The sequence below is a fragment of the Eretmochelys imbricata genome, chromosome 11 (genome assembly GCF_965152235.1).
Source record: "Eretmochelys imbricata isolate rEreImb1 chromosome 11, rEreImb1.hap1, whole genome shotgun sequence".
In the NCBI taxonomy this organism is placed as follows: domain Eukaryota; kingdom Metazoa; phylum Chordata; order Testudines; family Cheloniidae; genus Eretmochelys; species Eretmochelys imbricata.
This window is the reverse complement of record NC_135582.1, coordinates 73,894,565-73,916,044: the sequence shown is the minus strand read 5'-3', so window position 1 is coordinate 73,916,044 and position 21,480 is coordinate 73,894,565. Positions and strand designations below refer to the sequence as shown.

Here is a 21,480-nt window from a genome sequence, read left to right as displayed (position 1 = left end):
GGCGGTGCGAGTAGATTGTGTTCTGCTATGTAGGAGCACTCTCTGGACTTCGTCAGAGCATACTAGTTTGTTTTGGGAGAACCATGTAGGAACCAAGCTTTGAGGTGAAGCATGGACAGGTTGGGGTAGAGAAATCGGCAGTGTTGCTGTGATAGGAGGTTGGGAATGAGAGGCAACAAGATTGGTGGTCGACATCCTGGTGAGGAATGGGAACCATGATTGTCTGGGCCATTCTGGGGCAATCAGGATCACTTTGATCACTCTGTTCATATTTTTATCAGAACTCTGTGGAGAATCAGGATCGGGGGAAAAGCATAGAGTAAGTTCCGGTGCCACGGAATCATAAATGCATCTCCCAGGGAGTGTTTGCCCAGTCCTGCTCTGGAGCAAAATTTGGAGCATTTCATGTTTTTCACAGTTGCAAAGAGGTCTATGGTTGGGTAGCCCCAAATGCAGAATACGTTGGTGATGATTGTTTTGTTTATCTCCCATTCATTGTCCCAAGGAAAGCACCTGCTTAATTCGTCTGCTGTGGTATTCATAGCCCCGAGAAGGTAGGCGGCTGATATCCAGATATTGTTCGCAAGGCATCAGTTCCAGAGTTTCACAGCTTCTATGCAAAGCAAATGAGAGCAAACTCCTCCCTGCCTGTCTACATAGAATATGCAGGCAATGTTGTCTGTCATTATCTGTACATGTTGGTTCCGGATTAACGGGAGGAAGTAACAGCAGGCATTGCTTATAGCTTAAAGTTCCAGGACGTTTATGTGCAGGGAGGTTTCCGACGGAGACTATAGCCCGAGCTGTGTAATGTAACACGTGAGCACCCCACCCTGTGAGGGATGCATCAGTAGTCACTATGATGGATGGAGCTTCCTGGAGAAAGGGGACTTCAGGGCAGAGGTTGGAGGGAACTGTTCACCATAGGAGACAGTCTTTGACTCGGAAAGGTATGGACAGGGGTTTATTTAGGGCATGCACATTGGGTCTGTAAACCGTGGCCAACCAAGCTTGGAAGCACATCATGTAGAGTCATGCATTTTGGACTACGAAAGTGCATGAGGCCATGTGACCTAGTAGTTGTAAACAGTCTCGAGTGGTAACTTGAGGACTGTTGCGAAGTTTTGTTGCCAGCTGCTTTATGGTGTTGAAGCAATCGGACGGGAGAGATGCTATTCCCGTCCGGGAATCGAGTGTGCTCTGATGAACTCCAGGTGCTGGGTAGGAATTAATGTGGATTTTTCATTGTTTATTTGTAGACCGAGGGATAGGAAACAATCGACGGTGAGTTGGATGAATCAAAGCGCTTCGTCAAGCTTTGAGGCTTTGAGGAGGCAGTAGTCTAGGTAAGGAAATATTATGACTCCTTACTTCCTGAAGTGGGTAGTAACTACAGCCAGGAGCTTGGAAAAAACACAGGGGGCAGTGGATAGGCTGAAGGGTAGTACCCTGTATTGAAAATGTGTCGAGCCAAGGGTGAAACAAAGGAAGGGTCTGTGGGCTGGATGTATTGTCACATGAAAACAGGCGTCCTGCAGGTCGAGGGCTGAAAACCAATCGCCCTGCTCCAGTGCCGGGATTATGGTGGTGAGGGTCACCACTTTGAACTTTTGTTTCTTGATAAAGTTGTTGAGCCGCCTGAGGTCGAGGATCAGTCACCATCCCCCAGTTTTCTTTTCTGTTAAGAAATAATGGGAGTAAACCCCCTTCCCTCTGTATCGTTCTGGCACAAGCTCCACTGCCCCCAATAGAAGGAGATGTTGTACTTCTTGCAGGAGCAGTTGCTCGTGAGAGGGGTCCCTGAGGAGGGACAGGAAGGGTGGGTGGGTAGGAGGCATGGATAGGAAGGGGATGGAATAGCCAAGTGTGACAACCTCTATAACCCACTTGTTGGTGGTAATGTTGTGCAATTGATGGAAGAATAGCCGTAGGCGGTATCCAAAAGTAGGGACAGGTGGTGTAAGCGCTGAAGTGGGAACATTGTTTTCTAAATCCTCAACCAAGGCTTCAAATCTGCTTGTTAGTCAGAGGGGGTTGAGACACTGATGTGGAATTCGGGCGGCGACACTGGTATCTGGGTCTCTGGTGTTGTTGCTGTTGTTGGTTGTGTGATCTCTGGAAGTGCTGGGTATATGTGGGGTAGCGTGGATGGTAGTAAGGTTGGTATCTATATTGTCGCCTTCTGGTCATAGGGGTTTGTATTCCTAAGGACCGGAGAGTTGCCCTTGAATCCTTCATTGAGTGAAGGACGTCGTTCATTGTAGAGACAACGAGTTTGTTGCCATCGAATGGAAGGTCTTCAGTAGTAGTCTGGACCTCTGGAGGAAATGAAGAAGAGAGCCACGAACCTCGGCGCATGACTACTGCTGTAGCGGTGGATCTTGCTGCAGTATTGGCTGCATCAAGGGCTGCTTGAAGAGCAGTACATGATATGATTTGTCCCTCAGAGACTAAAGCAGTGAATTGTTGTTTCTTTGCTTCTGGAATGTCCTCAAAGTCCATGAATTTGTTGTAATTTTTTTAATTAGCAATTCAAAATTGTAGGGTGGAAGATGCATATACTTTACGTCCAAGCAGATCTAAGCGCTTACTGTCTTTATTGGCTGAGGTGGAGCTGGGATACTGGTGCTTGACTGCATCAACTACTAGCAAATTAGGTGCTGGATGAGTGAAAAGAAATTCAGAGCCCTTGGAAGGGATGAAGTACTTGAGGTCCACTCATTTGCAGGTAGGTAAGCTTGCAGCAGGAGTCTGCCAGATGGCTTTGGCAGGTTCCAAAAGGGCTGGATTGATCGGCAATGCAATCCTGGAAGGCGGCGGCTGCAGAATGTCCGTTAACTCATGCTGCTGTTCAGGAACCTCCTCCAGATTGATTCTTAATTCACTGGCCACTCTTTTGAAAAGATCTTGAAATTTTGAAAAGTCAGCTGAAGATGACGGGGGAGAAGGAAGCAGGACTTTGTCAGGTGTAACAACTGTGTCTACTGGGTTAGAGACAGGACGTACCTGATTCTACACTTCTGATGGTGCTGTCTGGTGACTGGCATCAGTGGCAGGTTCGTGAGCTTGTGGTGCAGGGCCAGTGTCGGGCCTGGTTGAGGTGGCATAGCGAGTGTGGTCTCGAGGATAGAATGCCCACGGGGACCAATATTGCCACTGTAGTGAGAAGGGCATAGGTGGTGCCATCTACGGGTTTACACACCACAGGGCAGGATCCTGAGAGTAGGACGAGGTGATGTTTCTATGACCTCTATTAATTGGGGTTTGAGGATGAAAGACTTCATATGGTGAAAAATCCTCCTGGAGACCAGCTTCCTCCTCACTGGAGGAAGGCTGTTTGGACCCTGGCTGAGCATTTGGTGAAAAGTAGGCATTCAGTAAGGGTGACTGCAGAATGACACAAGCAGGTCACTTGACTGCATAAATTGGAGTGCTGATGCTCCTCTGTGTGGTGAGGGCTGTGCGAGAAGAATCTGCTGCGATGAAAAGTTCCTCTGCACCAGTGTCTTTAAAGTTGTTTGGCTGCCGGCCAGCTCAGCGGGTGTCGGTGCTGGTTCCGGGAGAGCGGTGATAGCCTGAAGGAGGTCAGGCATGTCCACATGTGTTGACACCGCTTCCACTGCGGTGCCGAAAGGTGCCATCTGAGAGGCAGGCAACTGGAAGCCTTGGCACCGGAGCTTCGCACTACCGTTGCAGCCGCAGGCGGGTTTCACGCGGCACCGGGCCCGGCGCGTCACACCTGCTCAGCCAAGGGAGCGCTGGGAGGGAGACAGTAGACCTGCAGGGAGAAGCCTTCTGCCACGAAGTTCGCTTTGCAGGTGACAGAAGGCGATTTTTTTTGAAGTTTTCTTCATCTTCTTAGAGGTGGGGTGGCTGTGGTACGGAGCAGAGCTGGATTCTGCGCCTGGGTCTGAAGCTGACTAAGGATTTTTGCAGCAGGAGCAGCTTTAGCCTCAACTCCCTGTCCTTTCGTGCCCTAGACTTAAGTTTGCTGCAGTGGGCACATTTTGGGGGGATGTGGGACTCCCCCAAACATTTTATGCATTTTGAATGGCCATCAGACAGAGGGATGGCACCCTTACAATTAGAGCAGCGCTTAAGGCCTGGGGAGCCAGGCATGTCAGAAGCGGCTGTGCTGACAGGAACTAAGAATTTTTTTTTTTTTTTTTAAAGAAAAAAACACACTACTGGTAACACTAATAACTAACACTATTGGTAACAGGTTTCAGAGTAGCAGCCATGTTAGTCTGTATTCGCAAAAAGAAAAGGAGTATTAGTGGCACCTTAGAGACTAACCAATTTATTTGAGCATAAGCTTTCGTGAGCTACAGCTATAGCTCACGAAAGCTTATGCTCAAATAAATTGGTTAGTCTCTAAGGTGCCACTAGTACTCCTTTTCTTTTTTTTTTACTATTGTAACAAACTATCGAAAAGAGTAAGAGTAAAAAGGGAGAAAAAGTTTTCTAACAAGTCTGCTGAGCTCCGTCTCAGGCCGGGGACGGTAGAGAAGGAACTGAGGGGACCGGTCGCGCACACATACTATTAAGGTACACTCAGAGCAGGGGGGCAAGCTCTGCGCGTGCGCAACCGGTACGAGTACTGCTGTAAAAATCTCCGAGAGAAGGCGCAGGGACGCACCAATACCTAGAGTGGAGCACCCACAGGGACAGCTCTCGAAAAAGAAGTGCTGATTCTCATACCAGCCAGCTGCTTCACATTCCACCGTGAAACGTTCGAATGCACCTCGGAGATCGCAGTCTGAAGAAGCGAGAAGGATATCATCTGCAAACAGAGATGCCACCTCTGAGTCCCCGTACCGAATACAGTCCACATCTCAGCTGCGCCTTGATATCCTGTCCATGAAAATCACGAACAGGAGTGGGGACAAGACGCACCCTTGGCGGAGTCCAATGCCCACCTTGAACGAACTTGACAATGCCAAGAATCTGAACACAACTCTCACTCCATGAATACAGGGACCAGATAGCACACAATAGCAGCACCGGCACCTCATGCTCCCACAGCACTTCGCATAAGACATCTTGGGAAATGCGGGCATATCCCTTCTCCAGGTCTACAAAACAAAGGTGGACCAGATTAGCGAATTCTCATGACCCCTCTAGTATGTGCAAGAGAGCAAAGAGCTGGTCCATTGCTCCATGGCCAGGATGGAATCGGCATTGTTCTTCCTGAATCTGAGGTTCAACTAATGGGCGTAATCTCTCCAGCACCCTGGCATAGGCTTTGCCAGCGAGGCTGAGGAGTGTGATCCCTCTATAGTTGAAACACACCCTCTGGTCTCCTTTCTTAAAGATTGGTACCACCACCCCAGTTTTCCAGTCCAGAGGTACTGCACCTGCCTTCCATGCAACATTGAAGAGGCGCATTAACCACAACATCCCAACATTGCCCAGTGATTTCAACAGCTCTGGGCAAACCTCGTCCACCCATGCTGCCTTACCACTACAAAAGCACTTTACCACCGTATCGACCTCAGCATCAGGAATAGATCCAATCTAACCACAGGTTTCTGGTGCTGCCTCCTGGAGGGGAGGGGGAAGAGGGCCATGTCCATCCAGTTGAGAATTTCCTACAAAGTGTTCCTTCCACCTCTTGATGATCTCCTCGGTCAAGGTCAGCATTTCAACACCCTTACTAAGTTCAGCCTGGGCAACGTCCTGCTGATCCCTCCTAGGGGGACAAATGGTTTGCCAGAACACCTTTGAGTCCGTCTGGTAGTCATTCTCCATAGTCTCTCTAAACTCCTCCCAAGCCTGGGCTTTTGCTTCAATGACCGTCACAGCCCTCTTAGCCAGCCGGTACCTCTCAGTCATGTCAGGAATCCGGTTTGCAAGCATTGCTCAGAAGATGTCCTTCTTTGACTTGGCAGCTTCCCTCACCACTGGAGTCCACCAGTAGGTTCTAAGGTTGCCACCATAACAGGCACCAACCACCTTCAGGCCACAGCTTTTTATGGCTGCCTCAATGACCGAGGCCCTGAACAAGGTCCACTCAGACTCAATGTCCAAGACCTCACCCAGAATACAGAAGTAGTTCTTCTGGAGGTGGGAACTGAAGTCTTTCCACACAGGGTCCTCCAACAGATGTTGCCAGGCTCCTGACAATGATCATTTGGGCCTCCCGTGTCTATTCAGCAGGCACCCCATGCATCAGATCCAACTCACCACCAAGTGGTGATTGGCTGCCAGCTCTGTCCCTCTCTTCACCTGAGTGGTCAGAACATATGGCCTTTGGTCCGACGAGACAACTATGAAGTCGATCTTTGACCTTCGGACCAAGGTGCTCTGGTACCAAGTACATTTTTGAGCAACCTTGTGTTCGAACATGGTATTCATTATGGACAATCCATAACTAGCACAGAAGTCCAACAACTCACCTCTCGGATCCAGACCAGGGAGGCAGTTCCACCCAGTCATTCCCCTCCAGGTATCTCCATAATTCTCCACATGAGCGTTAAATTCCCCCGGTAGAACCACAGGGTCGGTCAGGCTCTGTTGCGTGCCAGAAAGGCCAAGTACTCTCAACTGCTGTTAGGCGCATCAGCACAAACAGTCAGGTTTTTCCTCTCTGATACTCAAAGTCTCATCAAGGCATCCCTCTCGTCAACCGGGAGAAACTCCAACTGCACAGCACCTGAACGGGGACTTGTGAGTATCCCTACACCTGCCCAGGGACTCCCATGTGGGGCCACTCTTAAGTAGGAAAGAGACCACACTCGATCGACAAGTTTGCTTCCAGTGCTATGTGTGGAAGTGAGACCGACTATATCTAGTCAGTACCTTTCCACCAACTCTGGCTCCTTTCCTGCCAGCAAAGTGACATTCCACATCCCTAGAGCCAGTTTCCATTGCAGAGGGGCACTTCCATTGCAGAGGGACATTGCACCTGACGCTCACCCTTCGCCTCGCAGGTGTTGAGCCAACGAGACAGGTCCACATTGCCTTTTTGGGCTAGGCCTGGCTGGGTTACATGGGTAGCCCAACCACCAGATGCTCTACTGACACCACCCCCATGGGTGGGTCGCGGTATCTCTAGTCCAGGTGAGAGTCGCATGGTCATTTTTGGGCTTTCGTGAGGGTCTTCAGGTGGATCATTTTTAGTCTGGAATCTCCCCCCAGACCTATTCACCTAGGGTCATCCTACCAGGAGCACTAGGCTCCAGACGACATAGCCCTGGAGCTCGTTGGAACACGCTCCCCCCACCACCACCACCACCACAACACGGTAATGATCCTCAGAGGGGAGAATCAACTTTAACTCTTTATTTCAGGACAGTTTGCCTCTACTCAGTCTTCCGAAGGACAAATCCAATACACCCTTTCAATACTACTTTTTATAGCTATACTGAAAGAGCTTGAAGTGTGAAGCACATCCTTCACTTTTAGCCATAGAAGTTCAGGATATACACTACAACATATTCTGCTTTTCATAGCCCACGTAATCTCTGCGACCCCACACTATCACACCAAGCTTAAACTTAAATCTCTCTCTCTCAGGTAGTTACGTGGCCACCTATGCCATATTACTTAAATGCCATGTGAGCTTTCACGTATTTATCCTCACAACACTCCTGTGAGGCAGTCAGTGCTACTCTCACCAATTTGCAGAAGGTGAACTGAGGCAGAGACTTAGGCCTGGTCTATACTAATGAGGTAAGTCGATCTAAGTTATGCTAGTTACGTTACTAAAATTACATAATTTAAGTTGATGTAGCTCTTACAGTGGTGTCTACACCATGCTTTGTCAAGGGGAGACACTGTCCCATTGACATAGCTTCCGCCTCTCGGGGAGGTGAAGTAGTGAAGTCGACAAGAGAGCACTCTCCCATCGACTTATCACGTCTTCACCACACCCACTAAATAGACGCACTGAATCGATCACAGCAGCACCAATTTAGCCAGTAGTGAAGATAAGCCCTCAGTCCTGGTCAGACAATTTTTATATCACTTTAACTATACTGAGATATGGACAGAACTAGTTTAAGACATAAAACCCTCCTCACCTGCATGCAGTTATACTGGTATTAAAGAAAGTTCCTTAAACTCGAGTTTTCACTTCTAAAAGTATATCTTATTCCCCTGAATCCCTACGAGAATAACCTACACTGATACGAGCACCTTTATAATGGCATAACTGTGTCCACACTAGGAGGACATACAGTTTTAGATTTGTTTCTAAATCAATATAGTATAGCTGTATAAAAACTGTGTAGACAACCCCTAGAGGGCTTACCCAATATCCCACAGGAAGTCTGTGGTGAAGCAGAGAATTGAACCTAGGTCCCAAGCCAGTGCCCAAACTGCTGAACCATTCTTCCTTCCTGTATGAGACATCACTGCCTTGGAAAGAGTACAGAAAAACCATTCAAACCTCCAGTTTTACCAGTGATTAAGACAATGTCAATGCTACTAGGTGATCAGGTGGCAAAAAATAAGCAATTCACGTCTCTCTCAACCAAGGACCTGGGATTTTGAGCCTACTACTTGACAACAGCTCAATACATATCCAAACCTGAGGCATCATGTCGTGACATACACTGTTTTGCTTGAAGGCTTGTGAAAACTGATGTCACTTAAAATTATTACTTTGGACCAACAAATCTGATTTATATTAAAATAAAGAAAATGTAAAATAATTTGCCTTGATTTAATTTAATTCCCTTTCCCCTGTGCACTGAATTACCGAAAATCTAAATTCATTTTGATCTGAGGGTTTGGGTAATAACTGAAGTCTAACACTGCTTTACTGGCTGGACACGCTTTCCAGTGCTCAAATTCCCAGCTGTTTTTAATTTGTATTAGCAATGACAGATTTATTTCAGCTGATATTTGTAGTAGGATGTAAATGCCCAATACTACGCAAAAGGTCCCTTTGTATGAGATGATTGACTAACTTGACATCCCTCCAATATGGCTCTGCCTTGTCAGAGGAGTGGTGGCAGCAACTAGAGGAGTCAGTGTATTCAAAAATTACGTGACAACTTTAAAGGTAAGTTGCTTATATTTAATATGTAATAGGTGTATGAATGACTTTAGATTTTATCTATGGTGTAGATGGAGATGTGTGACAGGGACCCTGGGATGCAACCTGAACTGTGGGACCACTGAACCCTTCAAACCCACCAACCAGGGCTGCCACTCACCCTGGGAGATACTGCACTTACACAGTCATCCATAGGCAGGGACACACCCAACTGTGTTATATGAATGATCTCCCAATGAAGTATCAATAGGGAGGCTCCAGTCGAATCCCCCCAGCTACCCAGACTTGCATCCCAGAACTGTACCGTCTTGCACTAGTCAGAAGCCTGGCCAGTGTAAGTTTTGAGTCAAAAGCGTGCCCTTGCTGCCAAGAAAGCCAACAGCATTTTGGGGTGTATAAGTAGGGGCATTACCAGCAGATTGAGGGACGTGATCGTTCGCCTCTTTTCGACATTGGTGAGGCCTCACCTGGAGTACTGTGTCCAGTTTTGGGCCCCACACTACAAGAAGGATGTGGAGAAACTGGAGAGAGTCCAGCGAAGGGCAACAAAAATGATTAGGGGACTGGAACACATGACTTATGAGGAGAGGTAGAGGGAACTGGGATTGTGTAGTCTACGGAAGAGAAGAATGAGGGGGGATCTGATAGCTGCTTTTAACTACCTGAAAGGTGGATCCAAAGAGGATGGATCTAGACTATTCTCAGTGATAGCAGATGACAGGGCAAGGAGTAATTGTCTCAAGTTGCAGTGGGGAAGGTTTAGGTTGGATATTAGGAAAAACTTTTTCACTAGGAGGGTGGTGAAACACTGGAATGCGTTACCTAGGGAGGTGGTGGAATCCCCTTCCTTAGAAGTTTTTAAGGTCAGGCTTGACAAAGCCCTGGCTGGGATGATTTAGTTGGGGATTGGTCCTGCTCTGGGCAGGGGGTTGGACTAGATGGCCTCCAGAGGTCCCTTCCAATTCTGTTATTCTATGATTCTAAGTTCATTAAGTAGTTTGCCACTCTCTCAGTGTGGAATGAATTACATATTTGTAAACTGAGCTGAGATTTCCCAAGCACTTCAACCAAAACACTGTTTTATATAAAATATAAATCTGGTTTATTAACTACAGAAAGATAGATTTTCAGTGATTATAAGTAGCGAGCAGAGAAATCAGAGTTGGTTATTTAAGAAACAAATAAATTTGAAGTTTAAGTTCTACATGTGACGGGTTGGATCACAGAAACCCCCTTGGGGGCTGCCAACTGATGTGCCAAGACTACATCTGCCCCTGCCTTCCCTGCCAGCTTGGGACTCCACAATCCTGCCAGGTTGTGCCAGATATGCTTGCCGGCCACAAACACATACCCAGGTCTGAACCATGTCACACAAACTGCAAGCTTAACTGAAAGCAGCTTAAGAAGTGTTCCTGTCTTTAACACTCAGATGCCCAAATCCCAATGGGGTCCAAACCCCAAATAAATCCATTTTACCCTGTATAAAGCTTATACAGGGTAAACTTATCAATTGTTCGCCGTTTATAACACTGATAGAGAGATATGCATGGCTGTCCCCCCGCCGGTATTAATGCATACTCTGGGTTACATAATAAGTAAAAAGTGATTTTATTAAATACAGAAAGTAGGATTTAAGTGGTTCCAAGTAGTAACCGACAGAGCAAAGTGAATTACCAAGCAAAATAAAATAGAACATGCAAGTCTATGCCTAATACAGTAAGAAAACTGAATACAGATAAAACCTGACCCTCAGAGGTGTTCCAGTAAGCTTCCTTTTACAGACTAGTCTCCTTCTAGTCTGGGTCCAGCAATCACTCACACCCCCTGTGGTTACTGTACTTTGTTCCAGTTTCTTTCAGGTATCCTTCAGGGTGGAGAGGCTCTCTCTTGAGCCAGCTGAAGACAAAATGCAGGGGCTTTCTCTTGTGGGTGGATACTCCTCCCTCCCCCATGTAGAATTCCAGCTACAAGATGGAGTTTTGGAGTCACAAGGGCAAGTCAGATGTCCATGCATGACTCAGAACTTACAGGTAGCAGCCTGGTTCACATGCTAGCTTGAACATTCTCAAGCAGACTTCTTATGTGGATTGGAGCCTTCCAAGATCCATTGTCCATTAAGAGTTTCTTGATTGGACACTTAATTTGCACATTCCTTTCTCAAGAAGCTGACCAAATGCTTTGCTAAGGTTACTTAAAATCAAGCAAGTACACAGCCAATATTCATAACTTTGAGTACAAAAATGACACATGAATACAAATAGGATGAATATATTCAGTAGATCATAACCTTTACAGAGATATGGTACATGGCAGATGTAGCATAACACATATTCCAGTTATGTCATATATACATTCATAAGCATATTTCCATAAAGCCTTTATGGGGTGCAACGTCACACTACAAACTAAACAGGATTTGAATCAAGCAGTGTCTCACCCTGACATATGGTACAAGCAGGTTACAGATCCTCAATATACAGACTGGACTCCCTTTTCCAGCCTGGCACCATGCTTCCCCAGTTCAAGGTCTTTTGCCTTGCAGATGTTGATTTGGGGGATGAGGGGGAGGAAGGCAAAGTGATTATGTCTCTTCCCCTCTTATGTTTTCTTCCAGCTTGCTGGAAAGATCTTTGCTGTGATATGGGGATCAGGCAGTCCCCATTGGTCAAGGGGTCTCTATTACATATGTGCTCTGAGAAGTCTCTGGTATGGCCCTTGGGAGAGTGGATTCCCTTTAATGGGTCATCAGCGTGTCTGGCTAGCCCTTTGTTGCAACTGAAAGGTTGGCTGTGGGCATCTTACCAACATAGTTCAGTAACAAATAGCAATGCTTCATAAGTTCATATATAATGTTAGCACATACAATCAAACAGGATACTAATGTTCAACAGATACAGACTTTCAAAATGATACCTCACAAAGCATAATTTGTACAAAACATATCATTATAGGACAATGGTGAATATGGGGGTTCCAGGGTGCTACTTTAAGGTACAGAGCGTCATAAGATGCCCTCAGTACCCATTTCTGTCTATCACCCATGAATGCTGCAGTTAACTATCTGCTGAATATGAAATTCCACACCTTCAGCATACAGTTATGCTGGTTTTTCTCCTAAACATTTTTTTGCATTTCTTTGTAAAATGGAAACTGCTGTACTTTACATACCAAATACCAACGAACAGCAGGCAAATGTTCTGAGGTGCAAAATAACTTCTCCTGGTTTTGTATAACAATGTAGGCTGCACCTAAACCTCAGGTAAGTAGCCACCCATTTTTTCTTATCCTATGTGAAATCCTAGCTTCAAGGCTGGAGAAGAAATAGATCCTCAATCTGCACACCAATTTAAGACTTACAAATGTTTTAATGTCTTAAAAATACTAGAAATATTTCTTGAGTTGCTTTAACAGAGTTTTCCAACATTGTACTGGATAGCTTTGGAATGTACATAATTCTTGTGTTTCTGGCTTTTCCTCCACCTCCCCAAGTTTCATTCAAAAAACATTTTGATTTCATTTTTTCCCTATAATAAAATGACAATTATGGTTAAATTATAGAATAGCCATTCTGTAAGCACTCTGCACTGGCCAGCATGTATGGTTTTCATAGCTCACTCATTTGATAGTGATCTGAGTATTAATTGTCTAAATTCTATAAAGGTAAGCAGAACTGTCCACTAATAAGAATTAAGACTTTTCTAATTTATGCATTATTATGCAGTTTGAACTGTGCTATTTCCTAATATATATATTTTTTTTCACAATTTCAGAGAATAATGCATGAATCTATTTATAATTTTCAGGAAATACTGTATATTTTAGTGTTGCTTAAAAGCCACGTTGACAAGTAACTGCATTCTCAGTTTTTATTCTTGACTCAGCACTGCAGCAAGCCTGTTCAAAACAAATATACAGTGCCCTGCAGGAAAGGAATATCATTTTCAACAGGACCTCAGTATCAGTCAATGGAATTTACCCTCCAGCACAAAAAGAACATTAAGGTTCCATGAACGTAGAAGGAGCATATTAAAAATGATCACTTTTTTTGTCTTTAGGGTATAGAACAAATTGGAAACAATTTTAGAGAGGAAAAATAACACATCAATTAATGTTTAAATCACACACACAGATGGCTTAACTACCCGAAATAGAGTTGTGATGACTGCAGTTAAATTTAATTTAGAGAAACAGTTCCTTTAAGAGATCATGGGTTGCCCTGAAACTCAAACCTAGAGTTGAAATTTCTCAGTTTTCCATGTTGTGCTTAGGCAATACAGTGCATAACGCATATGCAATATTTACTTGTTGTTCTGAGGCTGCCTGGTATCATCTATACATAATGGAGTGAGTGAACAGTGAGGTTTCAGTACTCTACCCTTTCATGTGGTGTCTCCTTCACCCACACACTTAAAGAGTTAATTTTGGGGAAAATCCTTCACAAAAGTCAGAACTGAAATTATTTTTTAAATGCTCTTATAGTAAAGGTGTCATTTAAATTTGTAAACACACCAGCAATGAGCAAGCTGCAGCTGGCATGGGTATGTCTACAATGCAGTTGGGCTCCAACCCAGGCTGACTAACTTGTGCTAGCACTAAAAATAGGCATGTGGACAGTGCAGTTCGGGATCTCAAGCCTAGGGAGCTGGGTGGGCTTGAGAACCCAACCTGTGACATCCACAGTGCTATTTTTAATGTGCTAGCTCAATCCCCAATAGCGTGAGTCTGTTAACCCGGGCTTGGAGGTTATCTCCCAGCTGCAGGGTAAACATGCCCCATATCTCTCCAGAGCCACAGTAATTCTGCTTTTCTGAAGGGCACGTGTTATTTTAAAAAGCAAAAAAATGCTGAAAAATGTTCTAAGAGGACATTGTGGTATCCATTCACCCACTCAGACTTTGACTAGTGCTTCTCACACTGGAGTGGAAGGAAAGGAGGAGTGAGATGGCTGGGAAAGGGAGCTGTCCCCTAGGCGGGCACAGAACTATTTCCTGAGCTGCAGAGGTTGCAACATTACAATGTCAGATGCATGTGATCACCAGTATCACGTAGTCCTCAGCACTGATGGTGACAAAAAAAGGGAAACTGACCTTCAAGGTCTGGCTCTTTTGTTCTCAAGTAACACAAGGAAAGAGGTTAGGAGAGCACCAGAAGCTATAGCTGATGCAAACTGCAGGCGACAGAAGTTAGCAGCTCCCTTTTAACAACTGACCTACCCATCTGAATTCTCCTCAAAATCTTGTGGTTGAGCTACCTTCTGTGGGAGCAGCACAAGTTGGAGACTGCTCAGACAGTTGCTGACCTACAGCTTTTCGCTCTTTCAAAGAGCAATAAATGGCCCAAGGCCACCACCACTACCTGCAGAGATCCTAGAAGAGAGGAAAAAGATGGCAGAAAGGAAAACCGCTACAGGAGTGACAGAGAAATGGAGAAAACCAGCAAAAGATGGGAAGTTAGCAGAAGGCCAAACCAAACACACCTGACATATTAAGGTGCTTGTCACAACTCCATAGTTAAGGCTGAGTTGAGTTTTGCACTTAAAGCAGGTAGCCAACCTCAGTTATGTATAAAGAATACAGAGTATCCACCTCAAATATAGAGCACTATGGAGTACAGAATAAATTCCCTAAGACTTAAAATGCACATATACATAGTGACACAATCCTTGCATTGAGGCATTTACAGCCTAAATAGTAACCTTAACTTTTTTTTAAACAAAGTTTGGTTTGGGGATATAGTAAGTGATATGTTGGTTTAGTCTTTTAAACCAGTTAAACATTTTATTTTCCCTGTTATTCAATGCAACTCCCCATTCTTCACCCTCATAAGGGCAAAACAACTTGATTTTAGTTCCTTTTCAGTCTTGATTTTAATACTGTAATTAGCAAGTATTATGAATTTTTAGTCTCATGAAACAATAATAGCAGTAATTATGGCAAGGTATACTCTGAACAAGCAGCACACTAGCTTCCCGCCAAAGATATGTCAACACATCAGTCTTGAGCTACATACCACTCTTTTATCCTTATCCAGATGCTGCTAAGAGAGTAAAGTAGCTAACCTGTGTGGTGCTTGTGGCTTTAGGAAAATATCTGGAAGGAGATGACCTGGTCCAGAGAACACCTTAGATGAAAACCTAGAATGTGGCCAAAGAGACACTTTTCTTGAAGGCAAATGTAAAAGTTTTCTATTCAACTTTATTAGAAATAAAAACTCAGAAAAAGTTAAGTATCAGAGGGGTAGCCATGTTAGTCTGTATCCACAAAAACAACAAGGAGTCTGGTGGCACCTTAAAGACTAACAGATTTATTTGGGCATAAGCTTTCGTGAGTTAAAAAACACTTCTTCAGATGCACGGAGTGAAAATTACAGATAAAAGCATAAATATACTGGCACAGGAAGAGAAGTGAGTTACCTTATCACTGGTTCTCCACTTGTAAGGTAACTCCCTTCTCTTCATGTGCCAGTATATTTATGCTTTTATCTGCAGCGTTCACTCCATGCATCTGAAGTAGTTTTTTTTACCCACAAAAGCTTATGCCCAAATAACTCTTAGTCTTTAAGGTGCCACCGGACTCCCCATTTTTTCAAAAAAAAGTTACTCCATTCAGACACGCATTTCTGACATGGTACAAATTTGTGGTATACTCTATAACTGAATGTTTACTATATTAATCCCAAAACACTCTTTTAGTTACGGTATGAGTCATGATCCTGTATCTTTAAACTGAAAGTCTACTAGATATGACCCACCTCACTTCTGTGCAGAAATCCTTGGAACACAAACATCCTTTGCCATTTCTATCCCAGGCAAAAACAGTGAGGAATAAGAAACTAAACAGATTATGTGGTCATATCTAGAGGCAGGCAGTCCCTTGTTTAGAAAAAGGAAAATGTTCATTTTTCAACTAGAACATGCAACACTGTTTAAAATTGCTTATTACAGCAGAGTTCTTCAATACTACAGTAAAAGCTCTGTTATCCGGCCCTACTCCAACCGGAAAGCTCTATAAACCAGCATTTGCAATCTTCACAGAACGTCCAGTTTGTAGTCTGGTTGGTGCAGGGCTGGCAGGCTCCCTACCTGGCTTTGCGTGGTTCCTCGCAAGCAGAGACATGTCCCTGCTGCTCCTAGGTGGAGGAACAGCCATGAGGGGTTCGGAGTGCAGGAGGGGGTGCAGGGTTGGGGTCTGGGCTGTGGGAGGGAGTATGGGTATGCTAGGGGCCCTGGGGCAGGGCACGGGAGGGGTTTCGGGGTGCCGGGTCCAGGGGACAGGGGTGGCTTCCTTCTTGCTTTGATGTGGCTTTAGGAAAAAATCTGGAAGGAGATGACTGGTCCGGAGACCACCTTAGATGAAAACCTAGAATGTGGCCAAAGAGACACTTTTCTTGAAGGAAACAGAAGGGGTGAGCTGCCATTAGTGCCCCTAGTTCTCCAATTCTTTAGGCTGAGCTTAGAGCCACCAAAATGGCCATCTTTGCAGACAAGTATAGAAAAAGAGCAGCTGGCTAGTGGCTCAAAGGGAGGTTTCATCAAACAGTTGATGATCAAATACAAATCTTATCCTGGGGTGGATTCTCTAACTTGTTGGAAAAGGTTAATTAATCCCTGGATGAACCTGAAAGTTATATGGGATGGGCAAACACTGAAAATCCCTTTATAGGGAAGTGGAAGACTGTAATACCATTAACAGACTTTGATGGAATTCAGAGAAAGTCCTGACGTTTTAAAATCCCACAGTTAATCTAGATGAGCTGAGAGGAAGGAATGGACAAGTGAGAACTGTTGCTGGATATACCAATGGTAAAATTTCTTCCACTTTGTTAGGATATAGATATTCAGGCCTGTCTGTAAAGGCCTATACTCTAAGAATTTAGGTGTATTCTTATCGCTTGGCTAGTTCTAGAGGTATAAAAGAAAGAAATCACTGTCTGCCGGTGTAAGGGCCTTCTCTTACTGTGACAGATTGAGGCCCTGTTCTTAGGCTAAGGCCTTTGGCTAAGCAGCAGAGGCAGCCATAAGCTAGGAAGCGATCGGTCACATCCTCACATTCCAAACTAGTCACATTGAAATAAGGTGCTATTGGGCTGTTAGGCACTATCAGGACAGGATTGTATTCCTATCACCTCCAGAGAAAGGGAAGTGCCTAGAAAATGTAAAAGGAAACTTAGTTTGATAGCATCCTGTCTGGCAAGAACTCACTTATCAATAGCTGGGATGTGAAATCCTCACTTCTGTGTTGTCTTGTCATTGTAGTTCCCACTTTGCTATTGTTTGTCTGTATAATCTCTGTCTGGTTCTGTGATTGTTCCTGTCTGCTGCATAATTAATTTTGCTGGGTGTAAACTAATCAAGGTGGTGGGATATAATTGGTTACATAATCATGTTACAATATGTTAGGATTGGTTAGTTAAATTTCAGGAAAATGATTGGTTAAGGTATAGCTAAGCAGAACTCAAGTTTTACTATATAATCTGTAGTCAATGAGGAAGTGACTGGGTGTGGGTGGGGGTGGGCATGTGGGTGTGTGTGATGGGAACAGGGAATGGGGGTAAGAAAATTGGAATCATGTTTTGCTAAAGGGGGAAATGGGAACAGGGAATGGGAGTAAGGAAGTTGGAATCATGTTTGCCTAAGGGTAGGAATGGGAATAGGGACACAGGTGTAAGGCTCTGTGGTGTCAGAGCTGGGAAGGAGGATACTAAGGAAGGAAACTGGAATCATGCTTGCTGGAAGTTCACCCCAATAAACATCGAATTGTTTGCACCTTTGGACTTCGGGTATTGTTGCTCTCTGTTCATGCGAGAAGGACCAGGGAAGTAAGTGGATGAAGGAATAAGCCCCCCTAACACACTTCTGTAGGTAAGTATTTCTATTTGACTCTTCTAGTGTTTAATAAAACCTGCCATACCTCTCTTGAGCAGGAAACCTCAGAACCATCAAGGAGCCAAGCCCTGAGCTATGGAATGTTCAGCTTGGGATGGATAACCTAACCTGAGTCTGAGATAGCAAGATGGAACAGTCAGAAGTTGCAACACCAGGCAGAAAGCAAGGTGAATCTGGTGAGGAAACCAAACTTGTCTTGTACAAGTTGGAGCAACTAGAATGACTGTCTCTGTCTTGCCTTACCTTTTTTTTATTATTATTATTATTTTTATTAAAACATTTTTAGAATCAACAGCTTTTTGGTATATGGGTAGATAAGGCCTCTTGTCCAAGGCACAAGGAAGGTTTGCTCAGACCCGATTGCTCAGACCTCCTCTGAGGCAGGATATTTTGCACTTCCTGTTGACAGTGGTGGTAAAAAGGTGCATTTCTGGAAAACCCAGGTTAGGAAACTTCACTGGAGGATGAAAATATCTAGTCCCCACTCATTCTTGGTAGAAGTACCTGCTCATATAGTCAGCCACTGTGTTTCGAATTTCTGGAAGATAAGATGCTGAAATGAAAACGTGATTGGCTATGCACCAATTCCAAAGCTTTATTCCTTCCACACAAAAAAGGAGACCTCACCCCTCCTCACAGATTTATGCAGAACATACTGCCTGTCATGATGTTGACTGACTCCTGATTACAGGAAGGAAGTGAAAACAGGCACACCTTACCGTCCTGAGTTCCAGGAGGATGATATGGAGAAGAAACTCCTAGGCAGATCATTTGCCTTAAATAGTCTGTGTACTGAGATGGACTCCTCATCCTACGAGGGATGCATCTGAAGTTATAGTGACAATAGGGTGAGGTTGAGTAAAGGGAATTCCCACACAGACTTTGGATGGGTCCTTCTACCAACTGAGCACATTCAAAAACTCAGCGAGGAATGGACACAAATTTGTAAAAAACGTTTGGAATGTAGACCATTCTTAGCTAGCCTAGGAAGCAGTGAAGATGCAACCTGGCATGCAGTGTGCCAAAATTCAGGCTGTTATGTGGCCTAGAAGTTGAAGCCAACTTCTGACTACAGGCCTATCTGAATCATGGTTGGCACATTGTGATCTAGAGAAACCCCTATATAAAAACTATCTGCTGAATTGGAGTGAAAGTGGACTTTTCTAGGCTGAGCTGGAATTCTGCCTTCCAGAAAAAGGGACATAGCCAGCTGCTAGAGAACACCAAATCACACTAGGGAACATGACAACTTCCTCTTCCAGCTCCTCTTGACAGTATTAGGGATCTAGGAGATACCAAGGAAAGTTATAGTCATGGTGACCTAGCAGATTCTTATAGAGACAGTCTTTCGGTATCCATTAACAAGAGACTCCATCTTATTTCAGACAAACAAGTCTCTAGAGAATCAAAACTCCTGTGGTAACAGGTGGATCTGTGCTGAAACCACACGAGGCTCCTCAGTGGACAGCAGTAGAATACTGCTTGCTTTGATGGCATCGATCTAGCAGTCTGTGATGCCTGCATAGATACCAGAGGTAACTCTGGCAGAAGACCTGCAGGTAGTACTGACTACCTGCCAGTGTGATCATGCACAGTAGGTACCATGGCTAGCTTTGGTACGGAGGCATGCTTGGTACCATGAGTCTTAGAATACTTTTAAGTCTTGAATGATGAGATCCCAGTAGCAGAGAAACCTGGAGTTTCAGTGGTACCCTTTCTGGGACATCAGGTCTCCAAAACAGTCTCTGAGGAGAGAGGGGCATTTTGGAAGCAGATTCTCTCTGAGGACATCAGGTACTCTTCTTCTTAGAAACCCTGCTGGTCTCCTCCAAGTTCTTGTCCCACAAAGATCTTGTGGGTGAGCAGGGTATGGAAGTCGACGGGACCGCATGTTCACTCGGAGGCCATTGTGTAGGGGGATATCTGGTTCTGGATCCAAGGCAGGTTCAAGGAAGCTCTGCAACATAAGTAGCATAAGCTTAACCTCCCTATTTTTTCTGGCTCTGTTCTTGAATTCCAAATAGATCTTGCATTTAGATGGCATGTGCGCATCTCCCAAACAGTGAATGCAACAGTATCGCCCATCGCTGCCTGTGATAGATTCCTGGCAAGCGAGGCAGCTTTGAATCCCAGGGATCCAAGCATACCCTGAGAAAAAGACTCTTGGGGAGAAAGCCCCGCAAAAAAGAACGGGTAAGGGAAGAAAGGTCTGTTTAATAAACTGAAGAATTCTAAAAGTAAAACTAAACTAGCTAAACTAAAACTAGACCTAAGTTTAAGGCTAAAACTGAAGCAAGGTATTCCTAGAAGTGGGCATGCAAGATACTCCATCTCAGGCCACAGGTGACTGAGAAGGAACTGGGAGTGGATCACCCATGCAACTCTATATAACCTCAGTACAGAGCAGCAGAAGATCAGGAGTCCATGAGCGAGCCACACAGGCACTACTACCAAAAGAAATCTCTCCTCAGAGATGCACAGGATGCATGTGCGCCTAGGAAGTGGAGCACCCACAATGGGACATTACTTGAAGTAGTTTGGTTTCAGGTGCCTTTATTCCTTAATTGTAATTATTTTATTTGGTTCACAACATTGTTGATATTCATAAAAATGAGTGCAATAAAAAGGTAAACAGATGAACTAAGCCAAGACTATCATTCTCCAAAATTCATCAAAATATTTTATTAAAGCTAATATGAAAAAAAAATTATAGTACACAGGTTAAGAAGAGTGTGCCTGTACATCTGGGTATGGTGCTTAGATTATCCACAAATACAAAGTTTGTTTTAAAAGTCATAAGATACATAGAGTGCATAATCAGCAATAACCCAAATTTAGGTGAATACATTTAAAAATACAGTTAGATATTAGCATCCAAGCATTCGGGTATATCACTCATGAAAAGTTGTACAGAGAGCTAGCTGTGGAAAACAAAACATAAGATTGTCCCTCAGTAGTTGAGAATTGAGGGTAGGTTGGTCCATCAAGGTGGATAAATTTTTTTTTTTTAAATCAAATGGATTTTTTTAATTTCATTTGGATTTTTTTGATAAAATGCTTTTTGAGGGAAAAACGATCATTTTCTATCTTTTCAGACTTATCTGCCAATGATAGCGTTTTAGTCAAATATATGTCACATAGCCACAGTATATCAGCAAAAAGAAAAAATCTCCATCATCAAGAAACAACCATAGATAAGTTTGTGATAAGAACCAGCAAATTACAAAAAGAGGTAACTGATGAAAATATAGCCCCGTTTGTTTATGCAACAAACTCTCCTTTCTGTATGACTGAGAACCCACACTTTATTAACATGGTTCAGTCATTAAGACCAGGATACAGCCCCCCCACCCCCCACCCCCCCGAGCAGATGTCGCAGGCAAATTGCTGGATAAAGTGTATGAAAGAGAAATTGAGCAATGCGCAAAAGGTTTAGAGGGTAAAATTGTTAACCTGAGTCTTGACGGGTGGAGCAATGTCCACAATGATCCTGTTGTATGTGCTTGTGTGACAACAGAAGAAGGGAATGTCTTCTTTACAGAAACAATTAATACATCAGGAAATGCACACACAGCAGCATACCTACAAGTAG

At 44.3% G+C, this 21,480-nt stretch overlaps 1 protein-coding gene across 8 annotated transcripts in view; it reads right to left on the bottom strand.

The window, feature by feature from the left end:
- Positions 1-21,480, bottom strand: part of HDAC4 (histone deacetylase 4) — a 474,722-nt gene that overhangs the window by 259,497 nt on the left and 193,745 nt on the right. Inside the window, exon 4 of one of the 8 annotated variants that reach the window (XM_077830172.1) lies at positions 15,063-15,137. The exons of the other annotated variants lie outside the window; for them this stretch is intronic. The gene's annotated coding sequence lies outside the window, so the exon portion shown is untranslated. The remainder of the gene's footprint in view (positions 1-15,062; positions 15,138-21,480) is intronic. 8 annotated transcript variants of the gene reach the window in all.